This window comes from Mastigoproctus giganteus, chromosome 14 (genome assembly GCF_048544385.1).
Source record: "Mastigoproctus giganteus isolate SK-2022 chromosome 14, ASM4854438v1, whole genome shotgun sequence".
NCBI classification, from domain to species: Eukaryota; Metazoa; Arthropoda; class Arachnida; order Uropygi; family Thelyphonidae; genus Mastigoproctus; species Mastigoproctus giganteus.
The window spans coordinates 14,493,883-14,513,037 of record NC_143588.1 but is presented as its reverse complement, the minus strand read 5'-3'; positions in this window follow the sequence as shown (position 1 = coordinate 14,513,037).

Sequence of the window (19,155 nt, the reverse complement as noted above, 5' to 3'; positions counted from 1 at the left end):
TTAAGCCATTATACAAAGAGTGGAATACTCCAGTATTTTATCATTTCAGCCTGTGTTGAAAAAACTGAGCACCTAAATTATTAGAAATGTTATAAATATTTTGCCCAGTTAACTTAATTAATATATAATTCTACTCTATAATAGAATAAGCGTGCATATTCTATCATACAAAAAGGCCGATGGCCGTAACAGGGAAAAATATCTTTAGTTCTTATCTCATTTTCTCATAAACTACTGGAACTATGATTGCAATTAATTTCGACTAATTAAATCCAGTTACCTTTGTGAAAGAAAAAAAGAATATATATATTTATTTTTAGTTTCACTAAAAAGTTTAAGGCCACGTTTGGTTTTATTCTACTGTTTTGAATTGGAGTGTCTTCAGTTTCCCGTAATGGGTTTTTTAAGGCAATGCCCATTAAGCGTGTCATCGCTCTTTTCACGGCCAGTGTTATGCAGCATGTTCAAGGTTCAGCAGTCCAAAAAATGCTCACGGTCGCGATGCTTCGCTGAGAGCAAAACACCCGAATATTATCTAGGAAGCATTACGAAAGATTTCTCAGTATGCTTTTCAGAATCACGGATTTTCAGAATTGACCATTAAAAAATAACCAGCGCAAAGATAGAATACATTCCTTTCTTTTACTTGTTGAGAAAGAACTCCTTTACGCAATATGCTTTCGACTGTTTACATAGCACCGCTTCACTTTTTACCATTTTTCTGAATATGAGCGAAAAATGTCTTTTGTGAGTTAACAGTTATTCCGCAATTCTTCGGCATAACATGCAGACTTGTAGAACCGGATTAATCATTTCACAGTGTGCCACTTTACGTGCTACATCAGTTCATATGATTTATTGCGTGTTGTGTCCAACCGCCTACTTTGTATTTTGCGATTACTTAAACTCGGAATAGCTCATAGTGAAACCTTCTCCTTCCAGTGAAGATCGCGTAATTACAGCCTAGAATTCTTTCAGTCATGAACGGGCTTCAAATAAAATCGCTCTGAACTAGTGATAAGTGCCGAATTCAAACTGTTACGGAGGACCTCCATCACTATCCTCCAATGGATGACGCTACCGATATCAGATTTGGCCATTCTTATATCTGTATGTTCAATATGGCGAGTCAGTTTTAAAATTCTTTGTTTAATTTCATAATAAATTTAATTCCTGTATTAATTATTTTTATTAACAATTAAAAATTGTGAATAACACTAACCCTTTCTTCTAAAGTTACTGTACATGCAGTAACATTCTTCGAACAAGGAATCCATTGAAATTTACGAAGTCTACATGTTATATGAATTAAAAGGGTGGTCTGCGAGCAGTTGGCAATATCGGCACGTAAATGTTCTGTGAGAAAACCGCTGCTGACTCACTATTCGTACAATTATGATATACCCTACGTGCCCCCACACGCATTACAAGTCAAAATATATTATTCACATTGATCTTTGAAACGCAATTCAGGGGTCTGAAGCGTTATTTAGAAACTTATTTCTTCGTGACAACGGTCTGTCTGGACCAGGAACACCGCCTTCACTTCGTCATCTAAGTTCGTCTCCAAGAATATGCCAGGTCCAAACAGATGGTTGTTACAAAGAAATAAGTTTAAACTTTGGATAGTACGTGTGCGATTTATTTCATTTATTACAAATCACGACCTCTCATTTCAACAAACGTGTGATGGTTACCCTGGCTAAATGAGGATGACTAATACCCCACAGATGCTTTGTTGAATTACATCTGGATGCGGAATGATCCATATTAAATATGGTAATACGACTTATGATCACCGTATAACAGTCCGACTTTCGGCTCAGTTGTTTCTACAGTTCAGCTCAATCGTTGGTTCAGTCAATTCTGTTGTTTATCCATTTGTACACAGATTTGGAATGTAGGCATGACTTGCCCCACTGTTATGTTGAGCTTCTATAAATTTACGGCTTTTTTTTTTATCTTGGATTTAACCATACTCCTTTTTTTTTTTTTTCTGTTACAACAATGTCACTGTCATTGCACATTACTAAATTACGCTCCTCTGGTATTTTCTGGGTGCAACTTTTAATAGCTTTTTAAATTAGTTTTTTTTTCCAGTAATTTTTTGCAATTCAAGAAATTTTAATGAACGTTGTCCAGTACTTTATTACTGAGCACTGATAGTTGGCTGGATGATCGGTTTTATCGTCGACACTCCCTGTCTCACGAAAAGTGTTTGTGTTCCACTTCATGCTCCTACTGGACTTTTGAGTTTGCATCATTTTTGCAAGCTCAAAAGGGTAAGTTTTGAGACTTAGAGGTTCTTCCTTTGGGAGGTATGTGATTAGTGCGGCACTGTTTCTAGGTGCCTTTTTTCATTATTACTTTCACATCTCGGAGTTTGTCGTATTGCTGTAGTGTGTTCTTGGAGTTTAGCTGCGTGGATTTTCTGTACGCTTTTAATTTTTTGTATCATAAGAATTTGAGTACGAATATTCGGATGTTATTCGTTCATTATATATATATATATATATGGATGTTTACTCGGGTTTTAAACCAGAGATTTATGTTTACTTCTATTCATAACTATTAGCGAGTAGTTTTTTGGAAGTTAATGGTGGTAGCTCAGGGTTTTTTTTAGATTTGTTGGCACCATTTGTCTACTTCACACAAATTCCACCAATAAGTAGTATCTTTGTGAGTTTATGTTAAACGTTAGTCTGAGCCTGTTGTTTTTGTAAGGAGTAATACCAATGAAGCTATCTTACCTGTAAAAAGTGTGTGTGTGTGTGTGTGTGTGTGTGTGTGTGTGTGTGTGTGTGTGTGTGTGTGTGTGTGTGTGTGTGTGTGTGTGTTTTACGCTTTTTATCACAATCATAAAGTTAAGGAGTCTAACTTGTGTTCTGTTTCCACCAAGATGATCCATGATCCTCTTATTCCATATTTGAAAAATTTTACATGGCAATCTATGGATAATTCTCTCCTTCCAGCCATTCCCGCATTTCAGTTAGGCTGTGGTCAGGCTGACTCGGTTCCCTTTCGATTACTGCACCTAATGATTTCCATCATTGTAAATAATATAGCAATGATGAAGGAAAATTCGTGATGCGCCTCCTCTGTCGTTCGCCAAGAATAAGATCCTTAAATTTCACACTAAGTGATTGGTCGTATTATCGAAGATGATTTTATAGAAGCTGTTAAAGTAAACCCAGTAGGAGTTATGAGTGGGACTGGAGGTCCGAGTTTTCTTCTTGAATAACTCTGTGTGGAATTAGTGAAATCTGATGCAGCTTCACATCACAGGTATTTACTGGAGAATGTGGAGACCTTGGGATTTTTTTTTGCTTTCACAATCACCTGAGCATAACTATGGTTAGACATCTACTCATGTTCATCAGATGGCTTTCACAATGCTATTTTTGTTTATAAATGAATCTTGCACAGTTTGCTTTGATTTTATTATCCTTTACTGAGAAGTGTTCAAGCACATATACCTTCATTTTTACCTTGTTTGTAGATCGTACTGGTTAGGCAGTAATCCACCAGTGCGCATGATGAGAGAGAGAGAGAGAGAGAGAGAGAGAGAGAGAGAGAGAGAGAGAGAGAGAGAGAGAGAAATAAATGACTACATATTTTAGCTCTGTTCACTTTGAGGGAAAATGGTGCGAGTATAACACATGGCAACTCTTTTGTCTAAAGATCACATGTAATTGCATTATCTCATATCAGCACAGTTTTGTATTAATATATTATTCTTACTTTTTAACTCTGTACTTTTCATATTTCACATTTTTTCACAATATACAGTCAGAACAATATCACCTTAATATAGTCTCCAGAACGCAAATACACAGTGCTGAGTGTTTTGCCGATTTTTTTTTCTTTGTCGCTCTTAGAATATACCGTACTTTTGTTTTCAGTTAGCAAAGTTTACTTTAATCCATTTTGATCTTTGTTGGCTGATAGTGAATATTTCCTAATTCGGATCACAAAATGTCAACTTGGCTAGTGACTTGCATGAAGTGATTTTCAACTACGGTCTTTTTTCCAGACTTGGAGGAAATTAAGAAAAAATGTATTTATCTCTTTCTTTTATTTTGGTATAGATGTGGTTCTGAACTCTTCGTTCGAATTAAGCTTTATTGAGCAGAATTTTGTTTCGAGATAACTAAGGACATTAGGAATCAGTATAACCTTTATCAGTATAACGTGTATGCGAAAGTTTCGAGCGGTATGAAGCACCCTCCTTCAAACCAGATAACTACACCCACAACTGAAAAAATACTTTTTAGAGAATTCCTCCGGTCTTCGACAAGAATCGAACCATAGTCGTTTTTCAAACGGATGAAAAGCGGAGAATTCACTACATCGTTACAAAAGGGTATCTGCATTCTGAAATCGTACAAAGCTTTGTACAGATCAAGTTCCTTGACCTACGTTTCCGTCTTTGGTTCAAAACTTTGGCGAGGAAGTGCATGAAGAGAGTGATTTAGCGACGATTGGAAATAGTATTATTGAAGGAGAACTCTTACCTTCTTTACCACAAATACTTTTCTTATAGCATCAGGTGCTGTGTTGTTGCAGTTCGCAATGCTTACTTCGGAACAACGTTTCACCTTCCCAGTAGATCTTAAATCCATCCAGCGAATATCTCTTCCTGTGTCAAAGTCGGCAGCTAGTAAAACTGTAATAAACAGTTTAAAAAAAGAAAGTTGTGTTGTATTACATTGTGTTCAAAATAAATCTGGTAATTAAATCTGATTTCCATGCAGCTATACAGCAAAACAGCAATCATCACCCAGTGCTTCTGTCTGTAAGTTAATTGATTTAAAAATTTATGTGCTTTCATTTAAAATCGATCTCTGTGCTGTTCTATTCGAACCTTCAGCTCTGTTGCTTGCAGTATGCTCAGCAGCACCTAAAACTGAAAAGGACATTGTTCCTGAAGAATCCATTAAATCCAAAACTTCTTTGAGGTTCTCAAAACCTCATTTCTGGTGGATAATGACCCAAACGAACCTCACACTAGTTGCTGGGTTCACTTTTGTGAAGTGTAAGAAAACAGTAAACATTTAAAACTTTTTCGAATCTCATCCATAAGACTTTTTTCATGAGCAAGTTACTGCTTTACTACTCTTCACTTATTTCAATATTTTAAATAGTTACCGAAACAAAGACAATTTAAGTTCAAATAATGCAAAAATTATACAGTACGATATAAAATGGAACCGCTGTTGTATCTTAAAAAAATAAGGAGTGGGCTTGTCTAAATTAAACTGCGTACAGTATCAGTAGAATGCGGGCATCGGCGTTTAGTTGTTATCAAAAGGCAGCCTACGGACATCATATAGGCTGTCAGCTGATGAAACATCAAGCAGACTACATAAAAATCGGATACTCCAGTAGCTCCACTAATCACTGCTATATAAATATCACGGCTTCTGATTTTTCAGAAGCGGGGTATGTTATTAGCAAAATCCGTTAATTTCGTATTTAGTCGATGAATACGTCCTTTCATTCATAGCTCCTTTTATGTTACTTCCCCACATTAATCCTCAAATAATCGACAAGGTATCGAAGGAAGTGACCAATAGGTTTCTTCCCTCTGGCACCTCCTTGTAGATATATTTAACAATATTTCTGCCAGCCAACATTATGCACGCCGATTCCTAGTTGTGGGTATCAGACCCACTACTTCCGTGATGAGGAAAGCCTTGGTTTGAAGTTCGAAATCCGTTATCACTGAAAAAAAGGCCACCTTCTGCCTCTCGAATGTTCTCTTCTTCATCTAGTTTCATGATAAATCACATTTTCCTAGTAGTTTACTGGTGTGGGGGAAGGGGGTAAACCTCACTTTCCATAGACTGTTAACAATAGTTCTATTCTGCTGGAACTATTTTAAAAGCGTTTTCCTCAATCAAGGGACTAGATTAGATGCTGTAGTATTTTTTATGAGACTCACTTCTTATCTTCTCATCATTGGATACGAGGTTCTCAGCTGGATAATTATCTAAAATGCCTTTTTTCTCGGTGTTTCTCTGAAAATGCTAGCGCTGCCGTAGACGGAACAAACTGTCAAGAAAGTCGGCCAACCCAGGCATTATAGGCATTTTAGATTTACGATTTAATATTTCACTCTCTTATTTTTCTTGGTAAAAAATGATGACAGCTTATCATTTACCCACAACTAGGATTTTCACTTTGTTTAAAAAGAAAAACGTTGACTCTGTTCTTACTTAATTCAAGGTTTCCTTTGTTCGGAGCTGATTTAACAAAGACGTGATAAATAACATATTGTGAAACAGGTTAGCTTCGTTGACATTTCGAAGCTTATCACAGCACGTTCACTTTTCAATGCCTGATTGCAATTAACCAGAAGTTGACAGCACCTTCGGTATCACACGAGTTTGCCTCATTTTCAGTGGTTACTTCTCTAATACGATATCGTAACTTTTCTGCCTACTCCGAAGTTATCCACCAAGGGTACGAAATTCGTCTTTTTGTTTCAGGTCCTAGAAAAAAATTTCTCAGCTTGCATTCTCCACGACTTTCTTAACGAACAACCATCCCCTGTCTCGTTCTACAACTTCATTCTCAGATATTGAGTTTAATTCAGGTCGCCTAAAAGCTAATTTCCCTTTAATGCTTTCTCTTATTTGTTTTCGCCGTGGTACGTAACAAAACTGAGGACAATCCTATATCTGTAAACACTGCCGGGTAATCAGATAACCAAACAACTTAAAATTCCTGGAAAACTAAGACTGAATATGTGTTGATAATATAGGGAGAAAGTGCAACACTTTTGATCTTGTAATTGTGAAATCTTAGTTTTTCTACTTATTGAACTTCTTCCTTAAATTTAAAGAAACGTATTACGTTACTTTATTTTTTTTTTATCCGCAGCAATGTTTCCTTAGACAAACTTTGGCTCTGATATTAAGAATTTATATGAAATTCAGTCCATTCTAGAATAATAAGCAGCTTAAGAATGATTGGGTATTTAATATAAAGGGACAAGAGATTTAAATAAGCTTTACCTTCGAATAAAAGGTCAATGGGACAATACACCTATATAATTTATAAAAAAATTATTAGTTAACCAAATTAAGCCACAACCGTGAGGATATCGGATTTATCTCGCATATGTGCTAGACAAATCCTATACCTGTAATGGTGCAGTTTTTAAGCAATGAGGAATGCACAATTTTTTGTTATTTATTCTTTGTTCCCAAATGTTCTTTGAAAAAAAAAATTATATTGAAAGTACCGTAAGATAAGGTAAATTGCAATACAGTTTTAAAACTTTGAGTTATAAACTGGTAGGTATATCGCAAGAGAAGATATTATACAGGCTCATGTATCACGTATAAGTATGAACTAGTACGATAAACATGGAAGTAGTGCAGTATGTTATAGTATGGATATGATGTCCCATATCCATAAGTGTAATAAACCTGTCGGTTCTAAAAGGCAGGTTTATTATACCTCATTTACTACAATACCAGAAAAGGGCTAAACATATTTGAAATATACATAAGAATTGGTATATACATCATTAAATTAGGCATATTATCCGTTTGTAATGTCTATAATTCAATTCTTATTGAGTTCAATGAGCATAGCCTGCAAGAAATTCCCACTTCTTGGCCAGCCATTGTGGGCAAACAGGATTCATAAAATAAACCAAGTAACAATAAGTATTCCTATGAAAAAAATTAATGTGGCATAATTATAATAATCTTTTTTTTTTATTTACCAAAAGACAGATTTTAGTCTTTAACTGGCTAAAAGTTAAACATTCAACAGCACTGAGAAGCTGTTTTAGACAATTTGACAATGTTTAAAGCTCGCTTAAACTGCAAAAAGATTCGACTGCCGAATAACTGTTTTGCTTTGAGTTCTATAATTCCAATGTTCTTTTCGAAGAGGGGGGAATAAAGTACTGTTTTTGAGTACCTTACATCTGTTTTCCAGCGCAACTCTTCTTTCAGCATCCCCTTTTCCATTGAGGAAGTAGCACACGCTTCATCAAGCTACGTTGCTCAAACAAAAATCACCCTTTCAAAGTACAGTTCCTGCCGTATTTCACTTCTACTTCAATAGTTCAGAACATTTCGATATAATCCAAAACTATTAAGCCATTTTAATCATATTTTGACTTCGGTAAGTATTTCTGTCTCTAAACATGCAACATATTTCGAGTATTCGGCTGAATGTATGAAGTTACTATAACAATTTAATTTTCTCCAAGCAGAATTCGCAAACCGCGAATTCTGCTTAGAGAAAATAAATTGGTTTATTTCACTTCTGTATTCAATTATGAGTTTACAGTTTCCTTTTGCGGACATATTACTTCGCTAAAAGGAATTTAAAAAGATTTTTAACCTCGCTCTCAAAGAATGGGCCTTTTATTTTTTTCTTCATTTAAGTTCTTCCGACTGCCATTTTAGCCAGTTGAGCAGTTAAAAGTGAATGACATCAATATGCATTTCCACAGATTCTGTAAGGTTGGAGAAGGGAAGAGTCACGATACGAATCTGCACACCTGAAAAGAGTTCGACATCGTGATGTCATTTCTCAAAAATGAAACGCATTTTTTAAAGTACAAATATTTCGTAATTTTTCAGAAATCCTGAAGTCATTGCGATATTCCTAAACTTTCTCCATTTCGCACTCGATTCCGATCCTTTGTTTCAGAATTCAAAGTAGCCAATACGATTTTCGAATATTCAACTCCTGCCTACAAAAAGAATGCGGTGTTTTCATCTGTGTGTTTTATTCCCTCGACCACTCCAGAAGCTGATAAGCTACACAGTCCTATTTTTTTAACTCACGTTTCTACGCCACAAAAACACTCCAAAGAAGGGTAGTCACTAAAAGTTACTAAAAATCATTGTAATCATTGTTTATTTTTTTAACCTAATGGTTGTCCTCCAAATCACTCTTCTGTAAGATATGCCGTGTGTGCTAAGATTTTTGATGGAAGCGGAAAGAAGTATATATTTTTATGTATGGCAGTTGTTAATGTATATGAGATTGATAAGAAATATTGTTACACTGATGTTAACTCAGTCTTAATGACTCTGTGAGTCTTTGTGCTCTATGTCGCCGTTATGGTTTACAATGTTTGTATATGTATGTTGTAAGAATGTACAGATTAAACAGGTATCAGGATCTCTCATATTCCTAAAATATTTGCAAGAGCGAAAACCTTTTCATATGTCTGACTTTAGCGAGTTAGAGACATGAGTGTTTTGATTGGAGTGTAAAAATGTACGAATGGAATCATCAAAAGATATTGAAAAAATAAAGTATATTGAAGTTTTGTCAAGTTTTGTGTACAGCTGTCATTCCGAGAACTTGATGCCCATAAACATGGTTGCTTCATGATTTAATAAACTTACCGCTCACTAACAAAATTATTCTTCAGATCTGTAAATGTTATTAGACATTACTCACGCATTCTCTACCAAAGAGACATAATGTACATCCGTAGGGTAAATGGCAACTTCGGAAAGTTTTTAATTACAGGTCACAGTGCATATTCTTTGACAATCCTTTACATAATACAGGTCAATCATATTTCATCATAACCATTATGACAACGCTTGAAAATTACAAGTAAGGTTCCTTTGGTTCAATGTGAACCAAAGTTGATGTCTCGACTGTGACTCCAGTCATAGTAGAGACATAAACTGTGACTGGAGCTTGGAGTAAACCATGGCCAGTGCCCAAAATTACCTTGCATTGGAACCCCCGGCTCCTGATAGAAGGGTGAAGATATAAAGGAGCAGTGGAACGAATGGGGACATAAAATAGCATAAGGATGTTATCGTCCTGTGCAAAGAGAAGAAGAGTACGTAGATGCACAGGACGATAACATCCTTATGCTATTTTGTTTTTCAAGGAACGCATCTATCATTGTTACATGACAGTATATGGAAAAATTTCCATTCTCCGAACGACTTATTTTCGAGGAACCTAACCCAAAAGCGAGGTATATCTGTACTTTGTTATTCGTACCCAAAATAGCGCCATTACTTACTTTAAAAAAGGGGATTTGGTGAAACTGTTCTAAATTCCATTTAGAAAAGTGTTCACACAGGTCACACCAGTGCCAAAGAACTTTTCGCCAAATAAAAGAAACCATCCTGTATATAAAAGCCAGCTTTTGTACAGAAGATGGTTTCTTTTGTTTCATCCTTGAATGAAATTGGTTTGCATTAGTTTTACAGTTCCACCAATAATGTTTTTAGAGTAAGCAGATGATTGAGAACAACTTTTCCATTGACAAAAAAAAACTGATTAAGCAAAGTTTTAAGGTGTAAATCGTAAAGTCTAAAAGGTAACATTCAGCTGTATTCCAACTTCAAATTAAGAAATTTAAGCACGAGTGAGACAAGAGAGGTTTAGATGGCAAATACCCAAAATCTAAAACTAAGATAAACAGATCTATAACTCGCTGCTATCTAAGTCCCACCACATAATACTCCAGATTCAAAGAACGACCTTCGTACTGGACATCAAGGATTCCCAACGATCATCACAGGTGAATATAACACCAGCGGATATGCAAAAAAAAAAAAAAAAAAACCTTTCGTTCGCCCAACTGTTTACATCCCATGGGTTTAGGCAAAGGATACGGAATTCAACATTTAGACTATTTTCCATAATACTAGAAGCATCAAATTAACGCAATGTACAGGCCTCTCTATTGTTGTGATGCAATTTTCTGATCAGCAACCACTTATATCAGAAATTTCCTCCATATTTAGCCAGAACAGTATTCTCAAAGAGCTACAGCCATCCCAGAAAGTTCTTTCCTTGAGTAACTCAGGACCATCGATTGGGGTATCCTTCCATAGGCTCGTCCCTTAGAAGCCATTTGCGTTATCTCCCGTCATTTTGGAGAAACTTCTGCACAAGGCCCAACCAGTTCACATGTACCACTGGACAAAATAGTGGTTATATTCAGCGGCATATATAGGCTTACTAGGGATCAATCCACTTTTCAACGCCAAGAAAGACCATTCAAGGCGTATAAGAGGTAGACAACACGGAAAACATAATCAATTATAAAAAGTAAGGGCTGTCTTTGAGTTAAGACTCAAGCACTACACAACATTATACTTCTAAAGCTAGCTTCTTCAAAAAGGACACCTCCCTCTTCCTTCCAACAATGTTCACCGGACCCAACAAACCTTCCACGGCCTGGATAACGATCTCTCCATTCAGTGCTCCACAAGTAATACCTGCTCTGCTCTGTCCACCATAAAACTCATCAAACAAGGGACAGTCCTAGCAGTTAAACGACTTCCAATAAAGTGAACACATGGCTAGAAGGGTTCCCCTTGTTCATTCTGAAAATCTACTACAGAGCCATCTTCCGAGCTCCTATCAGAGAAGACTAGTCTCTAATAGGAGCTCAGAGACTAGTCTTCTGACCATTCTACCGAACTATTTATTATTCTTTTAAATTCTTTCTGTATTAGCCTAAACAGGACGTCCTATAGAATGAGGTACCGTCCTCCTTTGTCTTCGCTTCTATCCTTGACGCTCTCTTCATATCCCTGCATATTGACTTTATTTCTAATGTTTTTTTTTATATGAAAACACGAAAGGTATTAGAACAACAGTACTTAGTATCGTGCTCCACAAAAGATGAAATAAGATACTTATTGATATTAAACTTGAATTTCTTTAGATTTTAATTTTCAGAAAATATATGTGAAGGGAGCTTTTTTCAGAAAACGGAGGTTAAAGGAATAAATGAGGAAGAAGAAAAGTTGGATCTGTAAGCTTAAAGATGACTCGAAGAACTTGAGTTTGACTTGAAGGTGCTCACCTACTTCAAACACTCAATAAATACCTTTAAAATTATTCACGGACGCCACATTTCGAATTTAGCAAGGTCCTGAAATTATTGCAGTGGACCTGACCCAACAAAGACAATACAAATAGCTTTCGCTAAGAAATGGCTGAAGAAAAACATCAGTCTCCTGGAGGGGACATGTTATTAAAACATGTCCAGCAACATCTCGACTTGGGGTAGTTTGAGACAACAAACTAACCTTCGGACCGCATATTGCCACAGCCAAAAGGAAACGCGAGGCGCAGGAGTGATGAACCAAACAGGAGTTCATACCATCGATTGCTCCTCACGCAGTACATTGCCACCCCCTGTAGTCCTGGATCCAGTACTCGATTTTCTAGAGATCGAGTACTGGATCCTCTGCTGGCTAAATCGCTCCCTAGGAAGGCCCTTGACCAAATCAAAAAAGTATTCTATACACGTCCGTAGATGGACGCCCCAGCAAATTTTACTCAAGAAGACACTCTTCACTCTGGCAAGGCAAGGCTAGTCTCCCATCGGCTGGAAATAATTCAATCCCACACAAATCCCAACAAAACAGCGTCTCGCCATTCTTCCTAGGTGAAAACCTACTTCTCCAAAGGATGTTCCCGTACAACGTGCTCAATATTTTGAACCAGCGTGCCGACTGCGAACGTGTATGTGAGAATAAAACAATGTATAATTATCCCCCAACAACCCATCTTCTGACATTTATAAGATGGGTTTGTTGGACTTTAAGGTCTTCATAAAATCCAACTGAAAAAAGTAGATTTACCTTTCACGGCTACAACCCCTGGCTTGTAGCCGAGAAGGGTACGCGTGTGCCTTTTGTACGCAATAAAGAGTTCTTCTATTTAAGAAACTTGAGCTTTCTGGACAAATCCATGGTAAGCAGAAAATATATTAACAATGAAAAAATGTTCAAGTCTGATCATCAATCGTTGTCCCCAGATTCTAAGAAGACAGACAGGTCAGCTATCAGAAGGATTACTTTTTTCATTCTTCTTAAAAGAAAAAAGAATTTGAGCACCTTGAAATTTATTAAAACATTTCCAGAAAGTCAAAAGATAACATTAAAGTGTAATATAAACATATTAGACTTTAATATGGACGGATTAAAGAAAACATTCAACTAAACCAGAAAGGGGGATTAAAAATTAAATTAAGGTCGACAGTCACTGCTGCAAAAGGTCAAATCACACAAAGACCTTGGGACTAAGGAGCTTTAACTGTAGTTAGAGCTCCTTAGCCTCCATTCATTTGACATATGCCATGGTATTTGTCAATGATGCAATGCTGAAGAACTTCCTGTTGAGAAACTCGTGGCCTATGAGTTGGTGCATAGTTCAGGCGTAAACGATGGTCTTTCATTGAGGTTATGGGCAAGAGGGTTACTAGCCGCCTACTCTGTCATTTCTCCACCAGCTTGTCTTATTTTCTTTCTTGAGGTTGTTATTACTTTGATGAAAGAATCTAATTGTTGGATTCTGTAAATGCAACGTTCCTGGCGTCACGCAAGTCACACTTCTCCTAAAATTGGGCTTACCTGCAGCATGGAAACCTCCACTTCAACGGCAGAGGCGGAAAAGTAGAATTACCATTCTACATTTTCGCTGAACTGATTAGTTTAGCGAAGAAATATTACCCCCGTTTCTGCAAATGAATTTAAGTCAAAAGAAATTCGTTTAAATTCATTATAAGTTTGAAATCTTTAAGAGTACATAACGAGGACCCCTGTTCCGTGAACAGAAATATACGGAAGAAATGAAGCTTGACTTAGCTGAATTAGCTTTTGGATAGAGAATTCTCTATCTTTTGGATAAAGAATACTCTATCCAAAAGGCGCCTTCGTTGTTGTACCAACTGTTCTATCCTCTATTTTTGTACCAACTATGCCATCTAATGATAGAACAGTTGGTATAATCACCGACCTCCCACACCGGGTGGAAAAGACCCGATTTCGAATCCCACCAATGGGGCGAGGAATTTTTATGGGCATTTTCATAATGTGGCTACGTTAATCGGTCGCACGCGAGAGTGGCATGGTTTTCTCTCCCACATACTCGGATTTTTCGTCCAGCAGATAGAAAAATCGACCACAGAACACGTGCAAGTTTACAGAAATATACTGTATAGGGAGCAATATGGCCTTAGTCGCTAAAAAAAACTTCCTACAACAACTATTAGTGCCATGACGGAAGATAGGGAGTTGCCCATGTTGAGACCTGAAATCTGGATGAAGAGAAATAGGATTTTCCTGCAGAGAGGTCGATTTGTTCCAATATGCCCAACGACGTTATTGGCTTGGGAAAACCAATCCATGTTTTTGTCCAGATTACTGTATATGATGGATTTGGTTTCTTGGAGCGGAATGGTGGTGTACATAGATTCTACATCGGACGAAACTAAAGTCTTCCGGTTCTCTAGACAGTTGTAATCTCCGAATGGATTCGTCTGAGTTTTGGACTGTGGATACTTCTAGGTTACATGTTCCTGAGTAGCCAGACTAATTTGTTTTCCAGGGTGGAGGCTTCTGTTTATAATGGTTCTGATGGGGAACCCTGGTTTGTGAACAGTGATATGTGAGAGGAGCGAGGGAGCTTTTGAGTTGTTGGGGTTGAATGTTCGAAGAGGACCTGTTCTATCTTCTCTTGTTCTTCTGGGGAGGCGAGTTTCTTCTTTATCTTTATTTGTAGTGAACTTGTGGGATCTTTGTTGATGGGCTTGTAGGTTTCGTGGTCTGATAGGTGCTTTAGGATTTTCTTATGATAGTCTTCTTGGTTTATAACGACTGTGCGTTACGCTTGTCTATTTTTGCTATATTGATAGAGATATCACATTGATGGCTGCTGCTTCTTTTTTGAGATGTTGGAGCTTTCTTGGATTTTCTCCTGGTACGTGAACTGCTTGAGTGTTGATGACCGTAATGTTGATGTGGTCTCTGGCTTCAGGGATAGGGATTTTCTTGAGGCTGTCGCGGAGGTATGCCAAAAAAATCTGAGATTGGGATTGAGGTGGCAATGGCTTTGAAGACTTTTTTCTAAAAGGTTTTGTTCTGTGGATGAGAGGGTTCTATTGCTTAAATTAAAGACTGAAGGATTGAATGTAGGGGTACTTCACTCTTCACTATCTTACTAGTTCTGATTGTCTTCTGGCCTGCCCCACAGCATTTCTGCGTACTCTGCTGTCCCAAGCCTGCCTGGGACTGGATGCTGAATCTGATTCTTAGGGTGAGAATTCTACAGGTGAGCAAGCTTTGGTAGCAGTACAAATTACACGCCGCCAAATGGCGATCTCACATGTCTCCCTTTTGCGTGTGATTTTTCTTCCACCCTCTAGAGGGTCTTCCTCCCTTCCCATGCTCGCCTATAGGTGGGAACCACCAGTTTCATTTCAGAGGATGCCATCCTCTGACACTTCCCACTTTACCCTAACCTGCTTTGTACATTCTCTCTCCTCACATGCTATTTTTTCCTTTGTCTCCGTTAAAGAAGCTCAGGCAACCCTGACGGAGCAATGGGCAGCCTGGTTACCTCCTAGCGGTGTGTGTGTATGTACGACGTGGCGTTCCAAAGGTATGTGGCGCCCGGGTGACACTCGAAATTTGGCGCTCATCTTTAAAATTTTCTTCATATGTATGAGTTTTAGGATTTCAGGCCCCCTTGAACGTTGGCGCCCTGGTGCAGTGCACTCCTTTCACCCTCGGGATGGCCCGCCCTTGGTGGCGTCCCACCAAGGGCCCTGTGGCCAAATTCCAGAACACAACAAACAGAACCCAACACTTTTCTGGCATTTGCAGTAGTACTGTATTTCTTCACAGCCCGACCCTAAAACTATGCGGGGGTACTTGTTGGAATGCTGTTTCGCCGTTGGCCGCAGTAGGTTAGTCGGTGGTGTGCGTGTGATTAGCGGCTTTGTGGGTGGTTGGTTTCTTTGTGATTATGCATGAGTAGTGAATTTGTTGTTAAAGGTGATAATCCATCTGGTTTTGAAGAGGTTTAAGTTATTGTTGATATAATTTAATATCAACAATATAACTCCATTCCAGGATTTTCTGGGAAAAAAACTCCTGGAATGGAGTTTTTTGGAAAGTACTTGAAGAGTTAGGGCTGATTTTAGCGTGGCCAATGAGATTTTTCTATGAGACTGTTTTTGGTCACCGGGATATATTACGGGAGATCTTTATCCACTGGGTGGGCTGGTGACGAGGTTAAGGTATGAGAGTAATCTATGGATTTAGTTGTTTAGGGTTGTTGGAACTTTCTTTGACTGTGATCTTTTTCAGGATTTCTGAGTCGAATTAATTATAATAAGCGCTCTGCAGAAGGCGACTTCTTGTTTATTGCTGAGTTTCTGAAACATTTTATGAAGTAGGCTTTCTTAAATGTTCTTCTGGAGTATGATAAATCTGTCGAAATTACTAAGGTGTTGTAAAGTTCCAAGTGTCCTACAGGAAAGAGGCGTGGCTGGCCGTTTCGGATTTGTGGATTCCGCCATGTTGGTCGTCTTTCTTGTGTTCCCGTATCCTTTTCTTTGGTATTCTATGTGATTCGCAGAAGTAAGTTGAATTTCAGGAGCACAGGATATAATATCGAGCCTCTGGAGTTGGATGGGCGATGCTGATTCTTCGAAAGCTTTTGTTTTTAGGGATTGGGTCCCTGTATAGGATATATGTAAGGATATATGTTTTGCTGCTTTTGCTATAATACTGCTGATTGCTGAAATATATGGTATGGTGAGCTGGTTCTTTGGTTTTTCTTATTTCTTCTGCGGGGATTGTAACTATTTTTGAGAGTTGTTGGAGGATATTGGTTCTTCAGAGCTATAACTTTTATGATTGCAAAGCCTGTTGAAGGTTGAAGGAATTCTGGTTGCAAATTCTTAATTGAGAAGTTTAGGAAGTATCTTGTATCTGTGGGCTTCTTATATACAGTCTTTTCCAGATTATTGGAGGTTCTTCTAATGACGATATCCAGGAACGGGAGTTGTTTGTCTTCTTCAGTTTCTGTATTAAATTTTATTTTGTGGTGGAAGCTGTTGAGGTTATGATGGAAGTTGAAGAGGAGGTCTACACCTTGGTTCCAAAGGAAGAGGATGTCATCTGCGTATCTGATCCACATATTCCGTGTAACGGGTTTTTGGTCCAGAAAGGTTTTTTCAATGGGTCCAATAAAGGTTTCTGCCAGGAAGGCTGATAGGGAGTTGCCCATGCTGAGACCTGAAATCTGCACGAAGGAGAAATCCATTGTAGGTGAAATAGGGTTGTCCTAAAAAAAAGGTTGATGACATCCAGTATTTCCGACAACATTGGTTTAGGTTTTGGGAAAACTAATATGGATGTTTTTGGTAAAAATATTGTAATTATTGTAAATTGGATATAGATATTACTTACTACGTATTGTAAATAAGACTCATTTATGTCGAATATTATCAAATTACCCTTAAAGAATTATTATTTTTTTTATAAAAACCCCAAACACGAGAGGTATTAAAACCTATTTTGCATGGGTTGGATGGTGAAAAGATGAAAGAAGATACTTGTTGACGTTAGACTTGAACTTCTGTGAATTGTAATTTTCAGGAAATACGTATGAAGTTTGTTCCAGGAAATAGTAAGTTTCCGAAACGTATCCAGGATTGTTTAAGTGTTTGCTATTGATGTGACTGGACAGTTCAGAGCTCCGATCGTGTGTCAGGAGAAGCAGATGCAAATTCCATCAGGAAGCCTGCCTTATATTCCTCCGATTTTTCATTTTCATTCCTCTGATCTTCTGAATTTTCATTCCTGTGATCACGACAGTCGGTCGAAAAGCATTGTCAGCTTCAGGAAGGAAAATCGTTTTGAATATTTTCGTTAGATTCTTTTAATTGCGTTAATTTGAATTTTAATTGTTTTGAATTGATTTTGAATTGTGTTAAATTGATTATTTAATTATTTATAATTTACTTTAATTATTTATATTTTACTTTAATGTACCGGTAAGTTGTCGATTTTTTCGTTTTTTCCGTTTTAATTTCTGGAGGGTATCATACGGAAGTGTTCCACGTACTATATTGAGGTAAACTCCTCTTATTAATTTACTAATTCCTCCGATTTATATCAATAATAATATTGATTAAAATATTCGTGCTGAGTTTATGGTGTAGGCTACCTACATATTTTAAAGGGATGATCGAACATCTACTTATAAGAAGGATGATCGAAAACGTATATTTAAAAGCAGAAAGTAAGAAAGATCAGCATCTAACTTTTCTACATAATCTCGCTTCTTGCTGATGCACTTCTGTCAATTTCTTCAAAGTCCTAATCAATTATCAAAGAAACTTCTGTTCGAGCCATTAAAAAAAAAATTGCGAAGAGTCGTAACCGTATTTCAAGTTTTTTTTGAAAGTCTGGAAAAGGTGGATGACTTATTGATATTGAATCAGACAAATATTCAAGCGGTTAAAATGCAGAGTCGTTAACTGATTAGAATTTAAAATCTCTCTGACTTTAAATTGAGAGTTAGTCACTGACTTGTCTGAACTCTGCTAGAAAATTCTATAAAAGTTGTCCATGCTGACTGAAATACGAGTACTTCGGCTGTATTGTTTCAATATAATTCAAAACTTGATCGCTGATAATTTGGTAAACTTCTTCCGTCATAAATAGCAAGATGAGCCAGTCTTAAAATTAAGACATTAAGCCAAAATGAACTTCTTGGAGTGTAATGCTCCTTCCAGTTGAAATCCAATGTAGACTAGCGCGTGGTGGGTTTGTCTGGTTTATTGAATGAAATCTCCGAGGTGCCTTGAAGAACCATAATCCGGTTGCGGAAAGTGCTGAACAACGTCAACTTTAGTGCATTTATTATCAAAGTCGTTCTGATAGCACCAACAAGTTGATATACGAGGGTTGAGTAAAGGAGTGAAAACCAGATAACGGAAGCCAGTACAATTTATTGTCTCATTTTCGTTGATTGCATTCCTTCTATATAATATCGTCCATCTGTTCTCAAAATGAGATATTTTATCATTTAGGGAAAATGTCGTCGAAGTCGCATAGACTCATGCCAGTTCAGAGGTGGCTTGACAAGGACTACCTCATTGCAGACGGTGCTGAAGGAAATAGCAATGGTGGAAGATTGACCATTCTGCACAACTTGAAGAACGGTATTGTCACACTCAAAGACAACAATCAACATTTCTTTAACTTGTTGTCTTTGATGTGAGGATACCGTTCTTCAAGTTGTGCAGAATGGTCAATGTACAGCATTAACGTCAATCTTCCACCACTGCTATTTCCGCAGGTCCACGTTGAAAAGAAACGGGACATATTA